Raw genomic sequence first — 20,300 nt, 5'->3', positions numbered from 1 at the left:
CAATCGTGGCCTCATATTGTTTATCATTGTAATGATATTCCATCAGTGGTTTGCTTCCAACTAATGTAAATATTTACTACATCATTAAAATACACTATTAATACATCAATAAAATAACATACACGTGCGTCCATATATATATATTTATATGCATTTATTATGTGATTATGTATTAATTATATTGAGTATGAATAATAAATCTAATTTATTGTTTTTTAAAAAATCGATATATTTACTGTATTTTTACCAACCCACGTGCTATTTTCTGGAGTGAAATTCCATCTCTCTTTACCCTGACAACTACAAATCCCAGAAATCCTTGCCAGAGCCTAATCTGGTCATATGACCAGGCGGCAGGAGCAGGTGGTTCCTGGTCATGTGATGTTGTTAGCCGAGGCTGAGGAGCAGCATCATCTGAGGGGAATCACAGCCAGTATCTCTCCCTGCGTTGAAAGGTAAAAGCTGGAGGAATCCCTCCTTTTTCTCCCGGTGCTTTTCTGCCTTTAGTGACAGACGTGACCGCCTCACACAGACAGAGAGGGGGAGGAGGATGCAGAGCAGGGGAGGAGGGAGGCAGGGATAAGGGGGATGCAGGAGGCCATTAGTGATTCCTCTCCGTTGTCTCTGTAGACAACAGGGAAACACATAGTGTATGTTTGCACTGTGTCACTGTGTGTGTGTGGAAGCTTGAGGCTGTGTGTGAGCATTGTGAGTCCATGGGAAGCCTTGTTGTTATTGGAGATGTATGTAGAGATGTGATGGAGAGGAGGGATGGATGTGAGTGTGTCACAAGTACTTCCTCTTCTAATATAAGAGCTGTGATGCTATGGATGAGGATCCCTCTTTTTTATTTCCCCTCTCCCCGCTGTGTTTCATTTGATTCATTCCAACCTGTCAGCACAGTGGAGGTAGGGAGGGTTTTACTGAAAGCCCACATGTGCATGTGATGGACATTTATTACATAAAATGAAATAAGTAGCCAAACAAAAATTTGGTGTAAAAATAAACGAGGTTAGTGAACCCAAGAATTTAATTTAATTTGTATAAGATTAAAATGATCACAGCCATTATGTCAGCAGGAAAACCGCATGTTTCTTCTTAACTACTACAATTGTCAGTTATTTAGTATTTGTAGTCATACCTGTTAAGCTTTTATCATTTTTTCTTCAGGGGTTATAGTTGTTCACAAATATTTTGATAATGCGTGTTCAATTAATCTCTATGACAGTGTGATTACATACAGAAACCAATACAACATCATGCAATTTAACCTGAACGTCAGCATTTTAAACAAATCCAATGTGCCCCAGGACAGAGCCAGCAGAAAACAGAACTGATACTGAAATGAACTGAGATGATCAATAATATAATTGACAAAAGAATCGGATAATGTCCACTCAGTAGCTCCTACACTGCATCCTATCACATGGTCTCCATTAGCACATGGATTTTGCCCACTGGATGTTTTGGGGATTTCCTTCTGTTTGTAAGGACTTTGTCACAGTACACTTGAAAGTTTGCACTGATGACGTTTCCAAGAACTCCATGAAATTTAGACAATACAAATACCATTTTATAAACACAGTCAACAAAAATTGAAATGCGTTATCGATCAAATCTCAGTTATAGAATTGATAACAGATAACTGAAAGTACAGCGGAGTAGTTCAGATAATGTTTTTCATTTTCTGCAGCTTACACCTCCGAAGGATGATGGGAGGAATGATGATAACACATTTCAATGCCCCCCTTTTATTCACAGCCTACATGGATGCTTTGGTTGAGGTGTGTGTGTGTGTGTGTGTGTGTGTGTGTGTGTGTGTGTGTGTGTGTGTGTGTGTGTGTGTGTGTGTGTGTGTGTGTGTGTGTGTGTGTGTGTGTGTGTGTGTGTGTGTGTGTGTGTGTGTGTGTGTGTTTGGAGGTAGGAGACTATTCTGACAACATGCCCAGTTCAGATCATAATTCATCAAACATTCATTTATTTTTAGGATTTTAACCATTTTGTTGTCACTTTGTTTACATTATGTTTGTTATGTTTCAGGGAAATAGAAAACAACATTTCAAAAAGATACAAATTAATTGTCCTTCTACAAGTGCTTGGTTGATTAAAAAAAAGAAAAGACAATGTCTTCATCTGCTAGAAAATAGTAAAAACTGCAATTTAGAAGCCAGAACCCCAGAATGAAGCCAAATAAATATAACGCAGTGATATCAGTGGGGTCAGTAATTATTGCTTTAATGGTTTTCAATTAGGATATTTATCCTTAAGGTGCCGAGTTTAACTATTTACTTTGTTTCCACAGTCTATTATAGATGCATTATTGAAGCTGAGGTTGAAAACACTACACACTCTTGTCAAAGTCTTGTGCTGTATGTATTAACAACACAAATATGATGTCATTTTGTTTTTAAATGGTCAGGAAATACCAGTTAATAGTCAAAGCCATGCTGGTGATGGTTACCATGAGTATGCATCAGCCTTGTGAGTCAAGAGAAGCTCAGGATAGAACAACATGGTTATTGTTGAGCCCAAGCATCAATGAATTAATGTCCTACTCAAGTGCGCTGGCAACCAGAGTTTATGTTTGCAGAGTTAAAGAAAAACTAATTGTCAATATTTATATAATAATAATAATAATAATAGAAAGTAAATATTAAGAAAGAACGACAGAGGCTGCAAAGACCATGTCGTCAAAAGGAGGCCTCTGAAGGGTTATGATGGAGCGTTTCTTGTTTTCATATCAGTCTGAGTACAGGTCGATTGAGGCGAGCTGAGTTGACTGTTGATAGGGCCGGTGATTTTAGAGTGTGCAGTGACGAGATGTCCACCGTGTCCCATTCAGCTACAGTATGTCAACCTGTTATGAAATCTTCCACCTTTGTAGCATTTGTGAATGTTGTTTACTTGTGGCTCCCATTCAGAGCTGCCTTCCACTGTGGTGTTTGCAGCTGTTTGCCAAATAATCATAATTTATTTGCACAGTCCCGCTGGGTTGATAATTAGCTTTTGTTTGGGATTGTGTGATTTTTTTTTTTTTTTTTTTCAGCAGTGGGGAAGTAAGGACAAATACTGACTCCTGGCCCATGTAGCAACGTAGAAATATCTCCATGACATTAATGCAAATCAAGCATTGTGTGTCTGTCCAACACCATTGGCAAGATAGTTTGACATGTTTTAACCAGATTATCTTAAAATTTCATTTCACAATTAATGGATCTAAGAAGATTACCTGTTATTTTGCTGACCCACTGCCAGTACCTAGCATCACATCATCTTGTACAACCTGTAGCATATAGAAAGGTGAATAGCAAAAAAGATTGCATGTAAAAAGACAAGACAAACAAACAGCTGACGCACACAGTCTAAACTACAAACCCATCAAGTTCTAGTACTTTGAGGGTCTTGATCATTGGGGCTTGTCTACACCAGTCATCTGTCAGACCTGAACTAAGTGGACGATAAATACATCTGCAGCCCTTCTGTCCTAATTGAAACAGCTCTCTACACAGGCCATGTAATGACTCGTGTCTCACTATTCGCACATACATGACCTTATTTGTACCTTTGCGATTTGTTGACATACATTTCCTGCCGTTTTATGGGCATAACTGCAATGTTAGCTTGAAAATAACAAAAAGTATTAAAAAAAACAAGCAGTGCCACACATGTAGTTCACATTGACAAAGATGTCAAGACTGCTTCTGGTGATGAGGGCCGGTGCCAGTGTTGGTGCGTTGTAAACAAACAAACTTGATCTTGGCAGCAGAATTTATACGTCACATCCTGCCTGCTGCACCCCCCCTCACCTGAACGCTCTGCAGATTTCTGTGTTGTTGTGAACGCGTCCTGCTGCGTTGTTTCTTGTGTGAAAGGCAAACTATATATAATATAGAGATATATACTATATATCCTATCTGGCCTTGGAATGCCTTGAGATCTCCCAGGATGAGCTGTAAGGTGTGGCTGGGAAGAAGGAGGTCTGGTCTGCCTTATATTAACCTGCTGCCACAGAAATGCTGGATAAATGATCGATGAATGGTCTAAACTTTTCATTCTTTTCCCTCCATTCTTGGCTTGTAACTCATTTAGAGCTGTGATCATATGTGTAAATTGTGGCCAAAGTGATGTGGCATGGTGGTTATGAATTTATAGGCCACAGTGATGTTGGTTCTGATTGGCCTGTCGAGGTAAAGAAGAGCTGCCCCGCACTTTAAACGGCTGCGTCACATTTTGCCGAAGAAAGATGCTGAAAAAAGAAAAGCGAAGGCTGTAATTCTGTAGAGAGACACAGGTGGGTCATTGTGAGACGCTGGTTGTCTCTGTTATACACGAGTGTTGTATAAGGTGCAACCTGTTTTTTAACCTGTTGTCTCACTGGAGTTTGATCAATCAATCATCTTGCTGACGCACAGGTCTGTGAAATGAAGTTTAAAGTGCCTCTCTGGGACTACACAGGTAAATGCAAGCCTACAAAGAGAAGGATACAACAAGAGAGGCATTCAACATGCAACCCTTCAAAAGCTTTTAAAATCTCAATAAAACCTGGTGAAAACCAATAGCTGCCTAATATTATTTTTATGTTTATGTGTGTGTATATATATATATATATGCAGGGTGCCTGAGAAAGAGAAGGATGGGTAAATTATGGATTTAAAGATATTTCTATGTAATTCAATGTATCAATTCATTATGTTTATACTTAAGGGTATAGATGATTTTACATAGAAACATAAAGAACAAACCGTGTGTGTGTGTGTGGGGGGGGCAGGGATCCTTCTTTCTTTCTGTGTGTGAGAGATTATTTTGGATGTTTTTACACAAGGCCCATCAAAATGTAATGAATTGCCACGCGATTTCCTGAGCACAATTCATGCTCACTGGAGCACGAACCCATTTTGGACACTCCTTGAGCTTTCTGCTCAGACCTCAGGCCAAAAGATCCACATTGCATAAAAAATGTGTCTTTGGCAGATTGCCCCGGACATTCCAGAGCAAATTCATCTTAGGTACAAGATAAACCCTTTTCATTATAATGATCCCATGGCCTTTCCTGCAGCACCAAGCACTTATTATGTTGTCTCTTGTGTACGACACTGTAATATTGTGGGGTTTAATAAACCTTGGAGCCCCTAGCAGGGCTTTTCACCCTTAGTCCTGTTATGACACAAACAATGCTGTTAAGAATGCAAACAGTTTATTTGTGCTATTCAGAAAATTATAGTAGTTTTGTTGCTCATATAATGGTTTAAGTAAATGACTTGAGCACTGAATGGCAACGAGTAAGGTCAGGGAGGAAAGGGATAGGAATGTTTTTCTGGATTTAATGTTTGGATTCAGGGAAACAAGAGGCCCTGCCATGAAAGATAACAAGGCCGGGCTCGGTGATGTGCGAATAATGGCCGGACAGAGGTTTAGACATCATTAGAATAATCAGTCCTGATGTGGACGGAGATGCATGACAATACAGGGGAGGCCTACTGATGGCTGATAGTACACTAATTAAGATGCTGCTGGTGCATTGTTCTCATTCTTTGACAATGCAGAAACTCTGTGTTTCAACCGCAGGGTGGGACTTTGGTTCTAATGTGCTCGTGCTCATTGTTTTATCCCAATATGATGATTGTGTTTCCTTCAGACTTTGTTCCCGTGTGGATTGTGTTCTGTTGAGGTGAAGCCCTGTTGGACAGTTTCATTTGAGCAGATCTGTAAAAAAAATGAAGAGAGATTTTAGTTTTTTTATGTTTTAGCTGCATCTTCTCTAGTTTATACTCGTGCATTCTCCACATTGCTGATTCAAAAGTTCCGCTGCAGCTTCTTGCTGCTGCAGCGCATTCAGCATGTTTGAGGTTTTATCGTATTCCGCTGCTCATCTTGCTGTCTGCCAGATTGGAAACCCCATTGATCATATCAGAATGGTTAAGTAATTGATTGCTACTGGTTATTAACCTCTCAGAACTTTGGACCTGCTCGCCAGCCACTGAGAACAGCCTGTAATCAGTCACAAATGGCAGCCGCTAATGAAATTAGTTCCCGGTTCTGCCTCACAACTTTTTTTGTTCCACAAAGTATTGGCAAGGGCATAGAGATGCCATGGTTTACTCTCCCCGGAGAGCGGAGTGATAGAACAACAGCATGTAGATAATGAGCTGCTCTGTCTGTGTTGTCTCTTTGTAATTACTCATCTGTCTGCCCAAAATATAAGATCGGAACATGAAATCCTCTACTTACAGCAATTTATTTAATGTCTAATTTGAGTTTGAGCTGCTCGTTCCTTAGACTGTTTTAAATTTCAAATTAAAGTAATTAGTTTTACATTATTTTCATCTGTTCAAACCCAGTATGGGATAATGACAGAGAAACATTTAGTAGCGCTCATTCTGCATTAACTGTTGTGTCATGAACCAGCTCAAATGTATATTGATATTTTTGGTCTTGAAAAGTTGATATGCTAAGCAAAATATTACCTGATCCAATATTGGTCACGTAAGGTTTGTGCTTTCATTTTTATCTGCACGCTCTTAAAGCATCACTATTTAACATTTACTGAGCAACAGCGCCCTCTGCAGCCACACGTAGTGACTAATTCTTTTGGGGTGGTTAAGTGGTTTTCATTTAGAGAAAAAAACAACATCTATCAATGTGTTGAGTGGGCCTCTGACTGCTTGGTCCTAATCACTGAACTGCAACCCAACAGATATATTACCCATGACTCCCAGCTTCCTGAACAAGAAGAGCTGCAGCTGTTAAAAATACACAAAATTGGAGATAAACGCTGCTTTTTAATGACTTCTAACTCTTCTGAACTGATCTACAGTTCAACATTACTCTAGAACTTGCTGGACCAGTTTATGACAATTGGAGCATCGCTGCAACTATCAGTCAGTTCCTCCCTTCTCACCAGAGATCGACACGCTCAGTTTTGCTTAAGCCACCAGGTTACTTGGGTAATCAGATGTGTTTTTACACTAACTTGCTGCCTGTAAATCTGTGTATACGTGTACCATGTCAGTAATCAGATTTTTCCTCTTACCGCCAACCATATTTCAGACACATGAAAATGTTTACTGGAGTGGTGATAGAAATGGTGTGTTGGTCCATTTTTACCCCGCTGTGTGTCTGTGTTGGAGCAGACATGTCGACAGGCAAAATACAGTGCTCACAGCATGCATATGGCATGAATAAAAACAAATATCGTCAAATATTTTATCAGTTTAACTCTTTAAGGCATAATTCTGTGATAAAGATTATAGAAACCCGGGTTCGCATTTGCACAAAATTTTATAAAATGTGCCAAGAAACCTGATTGTCACCTGGTTTCATTAGTGCATGTAAATGTACAGATTGAGATCAAACTAGATCAGAAATAAACAGGGTGAATGGAGTCAACAGTGACTTTCACCACAGTTGGCAGCATTCACACTGTGGCTGGCAAGTTATTTCACCTGAAATAACAAATGGACAATATCAGAACAAATGATAATATCATATGAAATTAACACTTAACTTTTTGCCAAAGATTCCCACTTCCCCACTTCCAATGCTGCACTAAGTGTGAAAGAAAGGGTAAAAAAATGGAAAGTGAGGTTATGAAGATATCTTCAGGACCCACGGATAGAATTGATACTCTTGTTGCAATCTATCTTTCCCAAAACATCGGACTGTTCCTTCCACGCTACAAATCAGCATTTGACCAAAAACAACTGGCCTGTATGGCTGCTTTGTAACAGTGATTTTATTTTTTCAAAGCTCTGTTTCACCTCATCTACCACACTCTGCAGAGCCTGTTATATTGAAGGTTTTCTACCGGATTACCCCGAGTTTCTGAGTTTATCACTGAGCCGAAGCAGCCCGGTTGTTTCTCAAAGCATGACCACATGAGCGCTCAGCACTGGGTTTGGAAACGCCTCTGATTATCTTGTCACAACCAGAGAGTGAAATCCTCCGTCCGCTTTTGTTGAGGCTTCGCTGAGACTCATCTAATCATCTAGTTCAACAGTTTGGCTTCATGACATCAAATCTGAATATTAAGGAAAATAAAGAGAAGGTTGTGGCAGTTAACCACATTTCAGCTTTACCAGTGTGTGTGTTAGGCTGATAAAAGAATACCTGACAGTGGCTCTGGAAGCGTCATGTGGTGATTTAGGGATTCAATGCGTGCGTGTGTGTGTGTATTTGTATTCTATCTTCGTGAGGACCAGTTTGACTATCAACCCTCACAGAGTGGGGGACTATTTTGGCCAGTGCTCAATTTGACATGTTTAAGGGTTAAGACATGTATATACAGTTAAAGTTAGAATTATTTCAGGGTAAGGAGTAGTGTTGGGTTCTGGCCGGGGTTTCGCACACATTAGTCTTAAAACATTTAAAAAGTCCCTCATCAAAACCATCATTGATTGTTTAAAATTCCAGCATTAATGGAATAAATAAATACATCAATGAAATAATTCAATAGGAAAAGGTTCACTGGCACAGGTGGGGCTGCGGAGGTTTAGTTCGTCCAACCTCAAAGACCTCTCCACTGGCTGTTATATATATATATATATATATATATAGATAGATAGATAGATAGATATATGTGAGGTGAGGGTGCTCTCCCAGCCCCCTCACCTCCACATACCTCCACCGCAAATTTCAGGCCAGGGATTTATCCCGGCCTGACCTACTCCCCCCCCCCACAGACCAGGAGAGGAAGCCCATCCACCGAGGCTCTCCAGAGGTCGAGCAGGTGGGCGACGCCGCCCGGGCGCCCCGGCAAAAGGCCTCTCTGCCGACAGGGGACATGGGACAGGGGCTGCAGGCGTCGGTCTCTCCGCCGACGCAGGAACTGCAGGGGACGCTGGCTTCACCGCCAGCCTAGGTGCGGGGACAGGGGATGCTGGCTTCATCGCCAGCCTGGGTGCGGGGACAGGGGACGCTGGCTTCACCGCCAGCCTAGGTGCGGGGACAGGGGACGCTGGCTTCACCGCCAGCCTGGGTGCGGGGACAGGGGACGCTGGCTTCCCCGCCAGCCTAGGTGCGGGGACAGGGGACGCTGGCTTCACCGCCAGTCTAGGTGCGGGGACAGGGGACGCTGGCTTCACCACCAGCCTAGGTGCGGGGACAGGGGATGCTGGCTTCCCTGCCAGCCTAGGTGCGGGGACAGGGGACGCTGGCTTCACCGCCAGCCTGGGTGCGGGGACAGGGGACGCTGGCTTCACCGCCAGCCTAGGTGCGGGGACAGGGGACGCTGGCTTCACCGCCAGTCTGGGTCCGGGGCCCGGGGACGCTGGCTTCACCGCCAGTCTGGGTGCCGGAACAGGGGACGCTGGCTTCACCGCCAGCCTAGGTGCAGGGACAGGGGGCGTCGGCTTCACCGCCGACCTGGGTGCCTGAACAGGGCACGCTGGCTTCACCGCCAGCCTGGGTGCGGGGACAGGGGACGCTGGCTTCACCGCCAGCCTGGGTGCCGGGACAGGGGGAGTCGGCTTCACCGCCGACCTAGGTGCAGGGACAGGGCACGCTGGCTTCACCGCCAGCTTAGGTGCAGGGACAGGGGACGCTGGCTTCACCGGAGCTGTGCGGGGACGCGGAATCGGTGGCACGCCGGTCGCCGCCCGCGGCCGCGAAATTGGGGCCGTGCTCACCGCCTCCTTCGGCGCGGAGTGGCAGGCTGGACCCGGAGCGGGTCCCAACCGGGCCGGCTGCCGCCCCGTCCGTATCGCCTCCCTCTCCACCTGCCTCAGGAGTGCCTCCATCCCCCGTCTGGTCCTCTCTCTCTCCTCCCGGTACGCCGTCACCAGGTCCTCCATCCTCGGTACCAGTTCCCATACCGCCTGCTGGTCCACGTCTGTGGCTGTGTGGAGCCCCACGTTGGGCGCCAGTGTGGCAATTGACCTTGCCACGGGGCTCTCCCACATACAGCCAGAGACGGAAGTGTTCCTTTTTAACATTCTTTAATCAAATAAACATAAATTCACACTACAAACTTAAAGCGGACTGGCTTTGCAGCTCAGTCCTCACTCAGTGTCTGGGAGTCTCTGGAGCCTCAGTCTCTCTGAGTTCCTCTCTCCGTTTTTTCTGAGGCAGCGCCGACGCTGCCTTTTAAGCATGAGGACCAATCAGCTAACAGCTCTCACCTGCGCTGATTGATCCTCTATAGCAGGTGAGGGTGCTCTCCCAGCCCCCTCACCTCCACAATATATATAAGTGTTATCAGATTAAGAGCATCTGACATAACTGTATCTACATGTATGCACACGATTGGTTAGTGAAGTGCTGAGAGATAAAGGGTATGAAAATATAAACATGATTTTTTAAATATAAGTGCTGCACTGAGTGAGGACATTCTAGCTGGCGCTTTTTAGACATATTTAGGGTTAAATCATGTCTTCACAGTTCAAGTCAGAATTACTGTAGGGTTAGGGGTAGTTAAAGTTTGGGTTAGGGGCAAGGGAATGCATAATGTCAATGAGTGTCTCTACAAAGATACAAGTGTGTGTGTGCGCACACTGAGGTCTGTTTGCCACAATTGGGATTGTGTAGCCATGGTGATGGCTGTGAGGGTCTGTGAGAAAGTAATCTCCAGGAAGTCGTAGCCGCGGGGTGAAGCATATGTGGCATGAGGATGGCACCAGAAGGCTGCGTCATGGATGTCCAGTTGGCCATCTGTTGTAGTGCTGCAGCCAGGGCCAGGAAGCCCCCCCAGAAACCACACAGGAAGAACAGCATTTCCAAAATGCCAAGGCCCTGGACAGCGCTCACTTCCCCCGGGTGCTCCTCAGCCCTTCCCAGGCACTGAGCTTCAGATGCTCTCAGTGGGGCTCCCAGAAAACATCCTTGACTGGAGTGACGAATCCGTGCGGTGCATTTGTTGGTTTGCAGAATGAGATCACTAGAGTGGAAGCAAACCACAGCATGGCTCACTCATCGGCCAAAGATCATTACTCTTCCTTATCTGGGGCCAAGTCCTCAGGCTACTCCACTGCACTCCAAACAGGGAGCCCATTACCAGACCATGTCACTGTGGGCCTGTCCACAGGGCCTGAGGAGACTCATTGGCATTCCACTGCTGGTGTGATGTTTTAGCTGGGACATATCTGTAATTCTGTTAGTTCACTCAGTGTACAGTGGGATTTCCTGTGACAAAAACAGAGGCCGTGTTTCAAACAGATATAACAGGACACTAGGGATGTTAGCAATGTGCAGAATTAACGATTTCGGGATAAATTTGGAACGATAATATAGTGTGGTTCATCTTGTTTCTGTTTCTGGTTCACACAAAATCACATACTGATGATACACTGATTTCACATTGTCACTTGTACCATATTCTCCCTGATGTCTTTAATTTCTAAACCAAAGGGATGACTTATAATATTTAATTGTCATTGTCAAGCTTGTTTGTAATGTTTAAGGATGCAGTGTTTAGGTTCAGCTATGCTGGTTGTATACTTCTAGGGATGGCAGTGTTGGTGTGTTGGTGGGCTGTTCAATCTGCTTTAGTTCAGAGTTAAATTATTTAATGGCAATGCATCCCATAGTTGTTAATCTATGCACATCCATTCAAATATCTCAACATCTACTTAATGGTTTGTCACAAATGACATTCAACTGTACATTCACATTAGGGTCCACTTAATTGGCATATGACGATGCATACCTTTCTCAATCAATCCCCAGCACAAAGGATCATTTCAAAATGTTTGACTCTTCAACAGCAATGGTCAAATGCTCACATAGACAATGGAGCAGAAATTGAATACATTCTCTTATTCAAATTGGCCATTAAGAGATCTTAAAGATGTGTATTTATCTGAGGGGCCACAAGATTAAAAATCATTTTTTACTTGAAATTCCTAGTTTGTGTTAATAGCCCTTCACTACAGCTCAAGATACCTGAATGCCCCAGTTGGTGAAATGGGTGTGGCTTTGGTGATACTATCATAAAACTGCAAGATGTGCAACAAAAATTGCCTTTCTTTGTTTTTTTTTGGTTTTGAGCTGACTCTGCAAATAAAGGAGAGCAGAGTCCAGCACCATTCGCTGTGACATGGCTCAATATTCGGTTTCTGAAACAGAAAAACATGTCCACCTGACCTACAAGTTGCACTTTTATGCTTCAGCTTTACGCACAGCCCAACACCTCCTGGTAATTTCCTTTTTCTCTGTAAAGGGCCTTCATTCTAAAAATACATTCAGCTGAGATAGCTGTTGAACAGCCAGACTTGAGATATAACTGTAGGTATGTGGGTGCTGGTTACACAACCCTGAGGTAACATAAAAGCTACTTTCTTCAAAGGTCAGAAGAAAAGGAGGCCAGATGAAGTCTCCTGCACGCTACACTGTCCTTTAGAGAAAGGCCACGGCCAGATTGGGAGTGTGAGGGAGAGAGGCCGAAGGAAATGAGAGTGGAACACTTCTTAAACACAGATTAGCAAGAGGATTTTGTGGAATAATGAACAGTTTCCCCTGAGGACCATCACCTGCTCTGCGCCACATTCGTATGCATGCAGGCAGGGACGGCAGAATCTGTCCTGCCATGGACAATCCAATCAAATAAGTGCAGAGAGAGGACAACCTTTTTGGTCCTTTCAAACAAATGAAAGCTGCACTGCGTTGTAGCATCTTACTCAAGGTCACCTTTCACCAAAGACTCCCCCGTCTCAATGTGAGCTCCCCCTCTTCTGTAAAGTGGTAGTGATAATCATCTGGCTGAACTGTATGTGGTGTGCCTGCATCCACTGATTCCTTTCAGAGACAACAAACGCAATCCTTCTAATGATTGGATATATCAGGCTCAATTACTTTTTGTAGTTTCAAAGCAACACCATTTTTATTATATATAAACCTTCTGATGTCACAGCAGCAGCAGTCAAATGATTCGACATGTCATTGCTTAACCCTAAGCTCGGTCAAACTTTTCTGTTCACAGATCAGACAGATTGTTTGGCTCCTTGTGTCTCGCACATGAATGAAATATTATTTTTCAGCTTAGTTGTATGTCAACTACTTTGGTAGAACTGTAATTAGGGATATTAACGATGGTCAAACGTACATTTTTACACAGTATTCTTTTAGAAGCAGTAATGTCAAAGCTGTCATTATTACTCTGGGTAGTCAATGAACAGTTTCTATGGGTGTCTAATAATGTCAAAAATTCGATTAACACTGGAGTCAATTGAAAACCCCCTGTGTGAGAGACCAAATGTTAGCCTACTTGGCAGTTGTGGTTGAAGTAAATAGATGTAAACTCATATAAAAATCTATGTGCACATTTAACACAATGCATTGTAAATAAAATCTAGTGGAGTAAAAAAGTACAGGTATTTGTTAATATATGTAAAATAATATAGAAATATATATATAAAGTACATATACAACAAAAATGTACTCACATACAGTAGGAAAGGAAGTAAATGTACTTTGTTACATCCCACCACTACTAAAGTCTGGGTGTCAGTATTTGATTTCTTGGGAATTGGAACAGTTTGGTTCAACTCCTGCAAAGCCTTTTCAATTTCACTTATGTCTGTGATGTTGTACATTCTTTGAAGTAAATCTCAGTTTATTGTGTGGTAAGATAATTCTGTGAAGTTACATAAATATATATATATATATATTCCATCTTATTTGTGTAAAATCTTTAGATTTCTAGGAATGATAGCACTGGATATAAAAACAGTCCCTGTGAAATGAGTTCACAATGTTGTTTGTGATAGACAAGGTTGCATATATAATTATGCTATGCTAACCATATAATCAGAATGTTGTGACAAAAAGTGCAGACATTCAAGGAACTGATCATTTAAAGAGTTTGTATTCTCAAGCTTTTGCCAAGTGGTGAAAGTGAAGGATTTCTAACTTTTATCTGAAGTTCTGCTGATGTTGAATAATTGATAGTGACAAAAGGAGAGTAGCTCACAACAACAGTCAGATTTCTCTACAAATCATAACTTTGGTTCTTAAGACAAAATGAGTTGTAGTGTTTCTGTCTTTGACATGACTGCCCTCCACAGCTTCATCTAGACATGACCAGTGGCAGAGATACAGCTATGCTATGCACCAAACATTTATCTTTCTCTCTGATCTCTTATTTTTAGTTTTATTGAGATTAGTTATATTTCATTACCTTTCCAGTGACTGAGTGAAAGATTCAAACATTGTCTCTCCATACACAGTGAAATAGTGTTTTCTTATTTAAGCTGATAAAATTTGGCTTTCTAAAATCTTTGAAATTGCATTTCTTTAATCCATGACTGAATCTAACTCCGTCTCCTTTGCCCCTGCAAAAATAATACTGTCACACAAATTGAATATTGTCTTTTTTTATCATCCCCAATCCCTTTCTGAACAGGTGACGATTTTTTCTTTTCTAAAAACAATTTTTCTTCTTTTAAAGGAGTCAAGGCAATTTATGGAGACTTATTTCAATCATGTCCCAGCAGATGCAGGTGGTTAAGATGCTGCTGGGTTCAATCCTATGGTAATCAGCAGCCTGAGAGGTGATGCACTTCTGCACAAAGTTTGAGTTTTACTGTAAAAGTTGGCATCACGGTGTTTTCCTATGGATATAATCAATCTTTTAAGAAGTTGGCCTTTTGAATTATACATTTGCCAACGTTTATGCAGACAAGCTGTTCTGAATGTAGGAATAACTGTGATGATTTATTTGAATCTTAGTGGGTGAGGCCAAAGAGCGACAGTTTCCCTTGCTACTGTATATTGCCACAGATATAGGAACTGTTGCCAAATTACTACGCAATTGCACAGATACAGCTTTGCTTTGCTCGGTCCAGACATTTACCTGCTTCTCAACCAAGCGGGGATTGATTCCAGCATCCCCCACACCGCCCGGGGTGACTTTCCACCGATAAACTGTTCAGCTAATAGATACCCTTACTTTTAACACCATATATGGGTAAAACTACCTATACACTGCATCCTTTATCTCCCATGATGCATCGTGTTAGAGTGTGCTAAACGTTCACAACTGTCAAACTCCAAACCCTTTATTTATTATACAAGTTTTCTTGTTTTTCTTACTAAATTTGGATTCAAGCCGGCTCTCAAGATAACCACGATGATCATTGGTTATCTTGCACATATTACTGTGCTGGATTCTGTAATGGAATGAGTTGGCAGTTGGAGGAAAGCTCCTTTTGTTGTCCTGTTATTAAATACGCTGGCAAGACTTTGTGTCACGGCCACTAGTGCTGAAGAATCCCCAGTCCTTAGGCAGGCTCTCACATCGCTGCCTTTGAGGAAAGTTGTCGCAGTCAGCTTCAGGCCGTCCTGCCTCGAGAGCAAAGGAGAAAAACAGATGAGAGATATGCTGTCCTCCTGGAGATGTGGGAAGAGAGAGAGATGGAGAGAAAAGCAGAGGGGGAGCAGTCCTTTAAGTGACCTGGTGACATCACAGCTAGGGCTGTGATGGTATGGATTTTTTCTCACTGGCGGTTTACCGCCCCCCTTCAATAGCGAAAGGGATCCATCTAGTTTCCTGCAGCCTCCATCTCAGGCATGTTTTCCTTATATTGTGCAGCCCTACAAAGGTGACATATATTTATTTATGTCAGACCTACTATTGGTAAACAATAGTAGGGCGTAAATGTGTAACCAAAGCCTGGCCACTTAACTTTAACACTGAACTTCAGGACTGAACTATTGCTTTAAACAGCAAGTAAATGGAATTGATTCACTTATGTCACACAGAGAACAAGAAAAACTGTGGGTCTTTGGTTTAAAGCAAGTACGACTTTCGTCTGAGTCACAGTAAAACCGTTGTATTGATATATTTCACTGTCCTTTCTTGAACTTGTGTTATTTAAAAGCTGTTGCTCAGGAATGAGTGAGAAGCTTGGGGCAGTAATGGAACACATTCCCTTCAGTCACATCGGCCTCAGTTATTTTTGCAAGAGGCTGAAACATCTCAGTCACAGCAAAGACAAAACCGTCTCACCCTGCGTCTCCTCCTCTGTTGAAGGTGTCTCTTTTGCTCATCAGCTCCCAGACACAGCGGCCATCTCCATGGTTTCCAAACCCAATTAGAGTGGCTGCTCCAATTAGAGAGCGGAGAGGGCTTGGGTGTGATAGGTAGGAGCAACAAGACCCTGGCCTTGCTGAGTCAGCCAGCAACCCCCTCCGGTCCCTGGATTGTCAGAGTGCTGTACTTTTGTCTTTTAATTCTCAATGTCTAGACAGTCATCTACACCACAGGCAACTGACCCATGTTTTGTAATGTCCACAGGTTAGAACTGATGCCTAGTTGACATTGCAGAGACAATAAATATGTGATAAAAATGTTGTGGCCGTTGCAATTATCAATGCGGCATCAGTAACAACTCCGCACACCAACATGTGTGAGTTAGTGGCAGCAGAGCAGTGGGTTCCACCTCCCTCCTTACGCAGCCTTATGTATTGAGCCAGACCGCTGCTTGTGTTTTCCTTCCTAAGGCCAGAGCTGTGACAGAGAACAAACACAGATAACACAACCTTTTGTGTTCTATCAGAACCTCCCCTCTAACCGTTTACTTTATCCGTGCCAATCCACACATGCGGCCGAGGAAATAAGACGGCGGCTGTCGTAGACAAACCAGATTTTGTTTGTTGATGACGTGAACGGCTCTGCAGGGGCGGGAAGACGCAGTGAGGCTGCTAACTGCTCCACATCATTACTGTATGTTACCATTAGCAAGTTTGCTTTGGAGCATCACTGGTGTCATTATTTGTTATCACTGGGAAACATGCTGATGTACTCTGGCTTCTCAGAGGCATTTAAGCCTGATATTCCATTAGCTGCATATTTGTTTAAACAGCAAAATATGAGCGCAAAACAATAACCATTATGAAAAAAAAGACTTAGGTCAGCTAACTCCAGTAGAATGAAATGCATATTGTCGACAGGTAAGACTGTGATGATCGACTTTTTCTCCATTTTTTGGAAGTTCTATTACATAGTTTAGTGGAGTAGAACACAATTATGTGCTGATCCCCTCATGTGTTTCATGAGAGGATCAAAACAAGTTTGATTGATTGATTGATTATCTCTAGTTTGACACTCCTCCACCCGAGAGGACATTTGCATGAAGTGGAAAATGTCTCAGATTTTCCATGTCTCACTGCTGGGTGCCAACTGGGAGTCATTTTAAGTTGTGGTGGGTGGTGCCAGCATGCTTTTTAAAGTTAATTTCATCATGAATCAAATCATGTTATGCAGGGTAATGTCTGAACATTCAGGTTCCTTCGACCAGACGTTAAGTGGTACCCCTGGGGGGACTGATCATTTTATATTTTCGTAATTATATTCCTTTTAGCATTTCAGATTTGACATTATTCATACAACTTCTGTTCCATGTCAAATCAACATCCATCAATGTGTGTTACATGCACACTACTCTCTATTATATCTTCCTGGTTGGGATATGACATAGGAGCCTGAGTCATAATAACCCTCCATGCCTTATGATCATGGGTTGTTTTCTGTGGAACACAAGAGGGTCGCCTCTATACAAATATATGTTTCAGTTAGAGGATGGATCTGATTGTTGTTTGCCTGCGGTTGAGATCCTGCAAAGGGTAATAGCTAGAGGCTCTGTAATTGCGCTGGAAGACTTCAATGCTCAAGAGGGAGACAATTGAGAAACCTGGAGTGGGGTGATTGGGAGGGAAGACCAACATGAGCTGAACCAGTGTAGTGCTTTGATAGTATACTTCTGTGCTGGCCAGTGGCCATACCAAACACCATGTGTGAGCACAGGGCGATTTACAAGTGTACTGTGTACAAGAACACCTTGGGCCAAAGATCATAGATTTACTTTTTGGTTGTGTCACGTCTGCAGCTGGACGTCCTGGACACTTGGATCAGATGGATCAGATAGTGGCGGTGACAGCTGTAGTAACAAACATTCTGATCATACTTAAAATTTGAATCTTCAGTCAGGAGTTAGTAAACTGAACAAGGAAGGGAAAGAAACATTTACCTTCATAATGGAGTGTGGTTGACTGGGTAAGTAGGTATGACACATTCTTTTACTGGGTGTGATTATTCTGTCAATATACACTACCGTTCAAAAGTTTGGGGTCACCCAGACAATTTCGTGTTTTCCATGAAAACTCACACTTTTATTTATCAAATGAGTTGCAAAATGAATAGAAAATATAGTCAAGACATTGACAAGGTTAGAAATAATGATTTTTATTTGAAATATTAATTTTGTTCTACAAACTTTGCTTTCGTCAAAGAATGCTCCATTTGCAGCAATTACAGCATTGCAGACCTTTGGCATTCTAGCTGTTAATTTGTTGAGGTAATCTGTAGAAATTTCACCCCACGCTTCCTGAAGCCCCTCCCACAAGTTGGATTGGCTTGATGGGCACTTCTTGCGTACCATACGATCAAGCTGCTCCCACAACAGCTCAATGGGGTTGAGATCTGGTGACTGCGCTGGCCACTCCATTACAGACAGCATACCAGCTGCCTGCTTCTTCTCTAAATAGTTCTTGCATAATTTGGAGGTGTGCTTTGGGTCGTTGTCCTGTTGTAGGAGGAAATTGGCTCCAATCAAGCGCTGTCCACAGGGTATGGCATGGCGTTGCAGAATGGAGTGATAGCCTTCCTTATTTAAAATCCCTTTTACCTTGTACAAATCTCCCACTTTACCAGCACCAAAGCAGCCCAAGACCATCACATTACCTCCACCATGCTTGACAGATGGCGTCAGGCACTCTTCCAGCATCTTTTCACCTGTTCTGCGTCTCACAAATGTTCTTCTGTGTGATCCAAACACCTCAAACTTTGATTCGTCTGTCCATAACACTTTTTTCCAATCTTCCTCTGTCCAATGTCTGTGTTCTTTTGCCCATATCAATCTTTTCTTTTTATTGGCCAGTCTCAGATATGGCTTTTTCTTTGCCACTCTGCCTAGAAGGCCAGCATCCCGGAGTCGCCTCTTCACTGTAGACGTTGACACTGGCGTTTTGCGGGTACCATTTAAAGAAGCTGCCAGTTGAGGACCTGTGAGGCATCTATTTCTCAAACTAGAGACTCTAATATACTTGTCTTCTTGCTGAGTTGTGCACCGGGGCCTCCCACTTCTCTTTCTACTCTGGTTAGAGCCCGTTTGTGCTGTTCTCTGAAGGGAGTAGCACACACCGTTGTAGGAAATTTTCAGTTTCTTTGCAATTTCTCGCATGGAATAGCCTTCATTTCTAAGAACAAGAATAGACTGGCGAGTTTCACATGAAAGTTCTCTTTTTCTGGCCATTTTGAGAGTATAATCGAACCCACAAATGTGATGCTCCAGATACTCAACTAGCTCAAAGGAAGGCCAGTTTTATAGCTTCTCTCACCAGCAAAACAGTTTTCAGCTGTGCTAACATAATTGCACAAGGGTTTTCTAATCATCCATTAGTCTTCTAAGGTGATTAGCAAACACAATGTACCATTAGAACACTGGAGTGATAGTTGCTGGAAATGGGCCTCTATACACCTATGTAGATATTTCATTAAAAACCAGACGTTTCCACCTAGAATAGTCATTTACCACATTAACAATGTATAGAGTGTATTTCTGATTAATTTAATGTTATCTTCATTGAAAAAAACAGTGCTTTTCTTTGAAAAATAAGGACATTTCTAAGTGACCCCAAACTTTTGAACGGTAGTGTATATATCTCTATATATATATATTTGTGATAATGGACATAGAATGGAAAGTAAAATAAATCAGACTAATCATAGAAAATAAAACTTTGTTTTAATTATGAGTTACCTATTATACGTATTGAACAATTTGTTGAATGATACTCAGCGAACAACATGTTTGAAAATGCAGGCCTACCTACGCAATAGCCTGTTCACAATCTAGCAGTTAATGGATTTGTTTAATTTTAATTACCATGCTTGTAATTTTAGTGCTCTATCTTTTTGAAATTATTAAGGGAAAAATTATGAGCTTTTAAAGATTTCTGTGATTGCTGACCCCTCTATATGAATGGCAGTGTTGGTTGACATGAAGGATTAATATACTTTAACCAGTGAACAAACAAACGAAGAAAGTAAAAGTACCAGAAAGCTCAACTGGACAGACGTCAAATCTTCACTATTAGCTACATTACTTGATGAGTTTAAAACCATTTTTTAAAGGAAAGTTCAGCCCTTGTGTTACACTGCAAGTCAAGAGGCAGGTGTCTGAGGAATTAGCCACAGAATAATGCCACACTCCCTCTGGTTGTGCTGCACCAGTGAGAAGAGTGTGGTTTATCTTGCGGTCCATAAAAGCAAGAGGGTGGATTGCAGCACACAAATGGGATTCTTCACACAC

General features: G+C 42.3%; 1 protein-coding gene across 3 annotated transcripts in view; it reads left to right on the top strand.

Moving 5' to 3' along the window:
* Nucleotides 1-353: 353 nt before the first annotated feature.
* Nucleotides 354-20,300, top strand: part of tsnare1 (T-SNARE Domain Containing 1) — a 147,939-nt gene continuing 127,992 nt past the window's right edge. For 2 of the 3 annotated variants that reach the window (XM_034611743.1, XM_034611741.1), the window contains exon 1: nt 354-455. The gene's annotated coding sequence lies outside the window, so the exon portion shown is untranslated. Of the gene's footprint in view, nt 456-14,374; nt 14,481-20,300 lie in introns of those variants that run through there. The other variant, XM_034611742.1, reaches the window with a different exon arrangement.

Source organism: Hippoglossus hippoglossus, chromosome 16 (genome assembly GCF_009819705.1).
Source record: "Hippoglossus hippoglossus isolate fHipHip1 chromosome 16, fHipHip1.pri, whole genome shotgun sequence".
Taxonomy (NCBI): Eukaryota; Metazoa; Chordata; class Actinopteri; order Pleuronectiformes; family Pleuronectidae; genus Hippoglossus; species Hippoglossus hippoglossus.
This window is presented reverse-complemented; position numbering and strand designations above follow the sequence as displayed.